This window comes from Brassica oleracea, chromosome C3 (assembly GCF_000695525.1).
Source record: "Brassica oleracea var. oleracea cultivar TO1000 chromosome C3, BOL, whole genome shotgun sequence".
Lineage (NCBI taxonomy): Eukaryota > Viridiplantae > Streptophyta > Magnoliopsida > Brassicales > Brassicaceae > Brassica > Brassica oleracea.
Window position 1 is genome coordinate 28700731 of NC_027750.1, and position 7697 is coordinate 28708427.

Consider the following 7697-nt stretch of genomic DNA (forward strand, 5'->3'; position numbering starts at 1 on the left):
GGGCGTGTGTTACCGAGCACTTTTTCGGTGTGTGTATGAACCGAGCACCTTTTCGGTAGTGTTTTGGCCTGTTAGTGGGCGGCGAGTGTGCACCTCGCTAGGACCATTGTTTGTTGCTTGAGTACTTTAGGTACTGTGTTTGACATGCATTAGAATTAAATTATATTTATTCGGAGTGCTATGTCCGGGTCCATGGACTTCGGGGTGGCATCCCATACCTCACTGAGCGATTCCCCTGTCGCTCACCCCTCACTCTTCCCCCTTTCAGGTGAGACAAACAAGTATGTGATATTTGGACGGACTTGGTGCTACTGGACTTTTCTTTCGGATTTTATTTGGGCATGGGTGAGAGTTGTCGGGTTTATGGGCTTTTATATTACGGGATATTGTTGGTGGCCCGTCGTCCTTAGTGTCAGGGAGACGGGTGTCACATTGTTGTATGATGACGCGTCGGGGGTGACACGCTGTCCTCCATATAGGAGGTGACGGGTGTCACAATAATAGCCACCTGAGAGATATGATGAGTAGTTTAAGTTTTTTTTTACTTGCGGCTTCATCGCCTGTGAATCCCAGAATATCTCAGCTTAGGCTCTACAATGAAATAATCAAAATACCATGTTAAACATTTCTTTCAACTTGAATGACATAACAAAGTTACATCTACGTTCTTCAAAGTGTAAACCAGAGTGTAGATTGACTTCTGTATTAGTTCTCTATTCTCAGGTGTCATAAGCGAAAATCTTGCTGTACAAACAATAACACCAAGACTATTAACTCATATCGTCACAAGCTTGGATCAGGCTTTGAGTTAGACACTCAAATTCCTTGAGCAAGCCGCTTTTACGAAACTCAGAGATCAAAGGTTGACCATCACTACATCAAAACCCAACACTTACACATGAGAATAGTATAACAAGTGAATATTCCAAATAATGCAACTAAACTCACTCCTTGTTCTCCCTTTATCTCCTGTGCCTATTACAAACAATCACACCTTCTTCACTACATTCCGGATGCAAAGGCCCTATTGAAGGTTCGGGTACTGGATCCGTATCTACCAAAGCTTTCCATCAGAATGATCCCTCGGTCTGTCTCTCAGTCTGCTCTCAAGAAAGTATCACGAGCTGGTCTAACCTGATATACACATCTCAAACGGCTTCAATATCAATTAGGAGGCAGTTGGGACATAGTCTACTTTTGCATGGAAGTATACTTTTAAATTTTGACCAGAGAAATTCATACTTAAGGCCAACAAAAAGGATTTGCTTTCACCTTTACTTCTCAAAATCGGTGGTCTTATTCCTGATAACAGAAGCCTAGGCTTCTTGAAGGAGGTGCATCTTTCTTAACATTAACATTAAGTAAACTAGGGGCATTGCCCCTGGGCAAGCGCGGAGTTATAGACATATTTCTTGTTTCATCTCAATATTTGTTAGGGTTATTGTAGCTGTGAATTTTGCGTTTTGTTGTTTTTTAAATTTTTTATTGTTATAGAGTTAGAGTTGTGATGATGTACTGTGTATGCAATGTTCTCCACTCATGAAGGACTAAACTGTGTTAGAAATGTGATTAATATAGTTCGTGTTGTTGCTTGTTGTGTCACTGAGACTTATTGTTTGTTTGTCTTTTTAATTTGTTACTTGTACTATTGAGATTACATAAATTATATTAAAGTTGTTGAGAGTACCTTTTGTCTCTGAATATTTTTTCTCCAGTTTAGTTGTGTAAGTTGTGTGTATTAAGTAATAATTTTTTTTATTCTTATTATGTTGGTTATATATTTTTTTTTGCTTTTAAACTTGTTGTTTTTATCAGACCTTTAAAACAAATATATGAAGACTTTTAGAAATAACTATAAAATGAGTGACAATTAGTATTTGGGTCTTAATGGGTTTTAAACGAATATATGTATTTTTCATAAGAAGACAATAGCGTTGGCATGTTGACATTGAGCATATAAGCTATTTTTATAAGACAAGAGGAGTGAGCAGGTGGAGATGTTGTTGCCCCATCTGTGTCTGTTGGGATTGTCTCTTGTATCTCCTGGTGTGGCTGTGTTTGTTTCTCTTTTATTTGATGAGTAATATGTAAACAAAAATCATTGTTAATTGTATTTATCAGAGTTTGTAACTTACTCTGTTTTTTTTTAGGTAATTTCACTGATCTTGGTTGTCGTCTTCGTCTTCTTCGTAAGCATCTGTGAAAGTAAGTTTGTAAATTGTTAAATATTTGGCCGTGTAGCAGCCCAGATGCAATATGATAATATACCTGGGAGTTCCAGGTTTGTGTTCGCAATCACTTGGATATTGTCGAACAGTCTAATCTTGACTGAAGATTGATCTCAGGAGCATCCGTGATGACTTCATCAATAATGGTTAGTGAGATGAAACGAATGAGGAATGGATGATCAGTTATCTTGTACATGTTTGTGCACCTAGAAACCTCAAAACGACCAACTTTCACAATGGAACCAGCTTTCAAAGATGGCATGTAATGATTAGCACGTCTGACGGGAGTAAACCCATGAATCACGGAATCTGCAAATAATAATATTCAACAAAGAATCATGAAATAAATTAAAACAATTAAGTTAAATAAGTGTTATAGATCAAATATTAACTCACCTCTTCATCAAGGAAGAGAACCGTGATTCCCACAAACTTCATGTCTTTCTTGAAGTTCAAGGAATCCCAGAAGCGAGGAAGCCAAAAGCTATGCTCTGACTACTACGACCAAGACGGAGAAATTCGAAGGTTGAGTGACGGACGCCGGGACGCCGATTTGACGAATTGGAGAAGCAGAGAGAAACATTTTCTAGAAGTTGGTTAAATCTAAGAAGAATCAATGAGTATTGTGGAGAAGCAGATTGAGTTCATCAAAGATGAGAATCATATATATAGGGTTTATATAAAGGCTACAAATCAGTAACATTTATGATCAAGCGATTTAAGATGTGGACATGAAGAGTTCACCGGTGAAAAAATAGATTACGAACAGACACATGACGCAACTTTGTAACTCAGACTTGTTTGGGACAATGATGAAAAGAACCCAAACTCATATTAAACGACAACAATTTACAATATGAGAAAACTATAATTGTTGCAAACTTGACATTTTTTCATATAACGTGATGAATCTCATTTAAAAATGAAACCCATAACGCACTTGTAGGCCCGACCCTCAAAGGAAGCCGAAGAAGCAAGAGCTTCCGACCTTCATAAATATATATTAGGTTTGACCATCAATGTACAAAGTATCATTTAACTTAGTGGTATAAATGTTGGTGTTTATATCTCAATAGCCCGGGTTCGAGCCATGAACTTGACATTTTTTCACACTTTTTAAAAGTGGGGCCCACAAAACGCTGACGTGGCGCGCTGAGAAGTGAGCAAAAACTCATCTATTATAATATAGATTTTCAGTTAGGAAAGTTGTACGTTACACATCGAATTTTCAAAAGTAAGTTGTTGAATTTTCTTGTACCTAATTAAAGTAAAGACTCAATTTGTGGAAACTAAGTCATTCTTAATCACTAGGGGCATTGCCCCCGCGCAAGCGCGGAGTTGTGGACATAGTTCTTGTTTCATCTCAATATTTATTAGGGTTATTGCAGTTGTGAATTTTGCGTTTTGAGTTGTTTTTCATGTTTTTTTTAATTGTTATAGGGTTAGAGTTGTGATGATGAACTTTGTATGCATTGTTCTCTACTTATGAAGGATTAAACTGTGTTAGTAATGTGATTGATATAGTTCATGTTTTTGTTTGATATGTCACTGAGACTTATTATTTGTTTGTCTTTTTAATTTGTTTTTTGTACTATTGAGAGTACATAAATTATATTAAAGTTGTTGAGAGTACATTTTGTTTCTGGATATTTTTTCTCCAGTTTAGTTGTGTAAGTTGTGTGTATTAAGTAATAATTTTTATTATCCTTATTATGTTTGTTATATGTTTTTATTTTATTTTTAAATTTGTTGCTATTACCGGACCTGTAAAACAAATACATGAAGACTTGTAGAAATAACTATAAAATGAGTGACAGTTCTGAGTATTTGTGCTTTAATGAGTTTTAAATGAATTTATGTATTTCTCATAAGAAGACAATAGCATTGACATGTTGACATTAGGCATGTAAGCTATTTTTATAAGACAAGAGGAGTGAGCATGTGGAGCTGTTGTTGCCGCATTTGTGTCTGTGGGGATTGTCTCTTGTATCTCCTGTTGTGACTGTGTTGGTTTATCATTTATTTAATGGGTAATATGTAAATAAAAATCATTGTTAGTTGTATTTATCAGAGTTCATAACTTACTCTGTTTTTTTGTTTAGGTAACTCCACTGATCTTGGTTGTCGTCTTCGTCTTCTTCGTTGCGAAAGTAAGTTTGTAAATTGTTAAATAGCTGGCTATGTATTTTGTATTTGTTTAGCTGACTCGATGTATGTGTCGTTGCGAAAGTAAGTTTGTAAATTGTTAAATAGCAGGCCGTGTAGTTTGTATTTGTTTAGCTGACTCGATGTATGTGTCGTTGCGAAAGTAAGTTTGTAAATTGTTAAATAGCAGGCCGTGTAGTTTGTATTTGTTTAGCTGACTCGATGTATGTGTCGTTGCGAAAGTAAGTTTGTAAATTGTTAAATAGCAGGCCGTGTAGTTTGTATTTGTTTAGCTGACTCGATGTATGTGTCGTTGAGTTTTAGTTGAGGTGATTGGTTTGATATATTTGTTTTGAAGTTTGTTTCTAAGATTAGACAAAAAAAAGAGGTGATCATTAATGATTCGTCTTTTTTTGAATTCTAGTTTTTGGTGTTTTAATTGTTTGGGTTGTTGTGGTTTCTTTTAAGATGTAAAATGAAAGTTTGTGTAAAATTAGTTTGATAAGTAAGGGAGATAAATAGACGAACACAGAATTTGGGTAGGAAATATTTTTGATTATTGATGTTAGCACAATATAGATAATAACATAGAGGGATTATGTGTTGATTGTTTCTTATGAATCAATGAGGAGACGGATAACGACTCGAGTTGTTTCTTTGGTGAGGTCAGAGCCTTGGACAGAACGGATTTGCCCAACCACATCTGCGAGTTTAAATATCAGTTACGTTATCGAAACATAATATAAACCCATATGCGATATGATAATATACATGGGAGTTCTAGTTTTGTGTTCGCAATCACTTGGAAATTGTCAAACAGTCTAATTATGATTAGAGATTGATCTCAGGAGCACCCGTGATGACTTCATAAATAATAGTTGGTGAGATGAAACGAATGAGGAATGGATGATCAATTACCTTGTACATGCTTGAGCACCTAGCAACCTCAAAATGATCGTCTTTCACAATGGAACCGGCTTTCAAATATGTCATTTAATGATTAGCACGTTCGGCGGGAATTAACCCATGAATCACGGAATCTGCAAATAATATTATTTAACAAAGAATCAGGAAATCAATTAAAAACAATTATATTAAATAAGTGTGATAAATCGAAGATTAACTTACATTTTCATCAAGAAAGAGAACCGTGATTCCCATAAACTCAATGTCTTTCTTGAAGTTCAGGGAATCCCATAAGCGAGGAGGTTAGAGGCTACGTTATGACTACTACGACCAACACTGAGAGATTCGAAGGTTGAGTGACGGATGCCGGGAACGCCGGTTTGAGGAGCTGGAGAGGCAGAGAGACATTTTCTAGAAGATAGTTAAAGCTAAGAGGAATCAATGAGTTTTGTGGAGATGCAGATTGGGTTCATCAAAGATGAGAATCATATATATAGGGTTTACAGAAAAGCTACAAATCAGGAACATTTAAGATCAAGCAATTTAAGATGGGGAGATGAAGAGTTCACCAGTGAAAAAATAGATTACGAACAGACACACAACGCAACTCTGTAACTCAGACTTGTCTAAGATAATGATGAAAAGAACTCCAACTCATGTTAAACGAAGACAATTTACAATATGAAAAAACTATAATTGTTTTTTTTTTCATATAACGTGATGAATCTCATTTAAAAATGAAACTCATAATACACTTGTAGGCCCGGCCCACAGAGAAAACCGAAGAAGCAAAGGTTTCCGACCTTCATACATATATATTAGTTTCGGCCATCAATGTTCAAAGTATCCTTTAGTTTAGTGGTATAAATTTTGGTGTTTATATCTCAATAACCCGGGTTTGAGCCGCAGGCTTGACACTTTTCATACCTTTTAAAAGTGGGACCCACCAAAATGCTGACGTGTCGCCTCAGGAAAGAGGGAACTGCCTCATTATATTATAGAATAGAGCGCGGGGTTATGGACATAGTTTTTGCTTCATCTCAATATTTGTTATGGTTATTGTAGTTGTGATTTTTGCGTTTTAGGTTGATCATTGTTTTTTCAAGTTTTTTATTGTTATAGGGTTAGAGTTGTGATGATGAACTGTGTATGCACTTGGATCTTAATGCTCGGCCCTCCCTCTCGTCGTTGTACAATGAAATAGAGAGTTCCGACTCTTTACGAGCGCGGAATCTCCAATTGGGGGAGGATCTGGTTCTTCACTCATAAAGGACTAAACTGTGTTAGTAATGTGATTGATATAGTATCTTGATGTGTCACTGAGACTTATTGTTTGTTTGTCTTTTTAATTTGTTACTTGTACTGTTCAGATTACATAAATTATATTAAGGATGTTGAGAGTACATTTTGTTTCAAGTTATTTTTTCTCCAGTTTAGTTGTGTAAGTTGTGTGTATTAAGTAATAATTTTTTTAATTCTTATTATGTTGATTATATATTTCTACAAATACATGAAGACTTGTAGAAATAACTATAAAATGAGTGACAATTAGTATTTGGCATTAATGGGTTTTAAACGATTATATGTATTTCTTATAAGAAGACAATAGCATTGGCCTGTTGACATTGAGCATGTAAGCTATTTTCATAAAACAAGAGGAGTGAGCAGGTGGAGATGTTATTGCCGTCTTTATGTCTTTGGGGATTGTCTCTTGTATCTCCTGGTGTGGTTGTGTTTGTTTCTCTTTTATTTGATGGGTAATATGTAAATAAAAATCATTGTTAGTTGTATTTATCAAAGTTTGTAACTTACTCTGCTTTTTTGTTTAGGTAATTTCACTGATCTTGGTTGTCGTCTTCGTCTTCTTCATAAGTATCTGCGAAAGAAAGTTTGTAAATTGTTAAATAACTGGCTGTGTAGTTTATATTTGTTTAGTTGGTTCAATGTATGTGTCGTTGATTTTTAGTTGAGTTGATTGGTCTGTTATATTTGTTTTGAAGTTTATTTGTAATATTAGACAAAAAGGGAGGTGATCATTAATGATTCGTGTTTTTTTTTTATTCTAGTTTTTGGGGGTTTGTTTGTTTGGGTTATTGTGGTTTTTTTTTAGTTTTAAAGTAAAGATTTGTGTAAAATTAGATTGATAAGTAAAGGAGATAAATAGACTACCACAAATCTTTGGTACGAAATATTTTTGATTATTGATGTTAGCACAATATAGACAGTAATATAAAGAGAATTATGTGTTGATTGTTTCTTACGGATCAATGAGGAGACGGATAACGACTCGAGTTGTTTCTTTGGTGAGGTCAGAGCCTTGGACAGAACGGATTTGCCCAACCACATCTGCGCGTTTAAATATCAGTTATGATATCGAAACATAATATAAACCCAGATGCGATATGATAATATACCTGG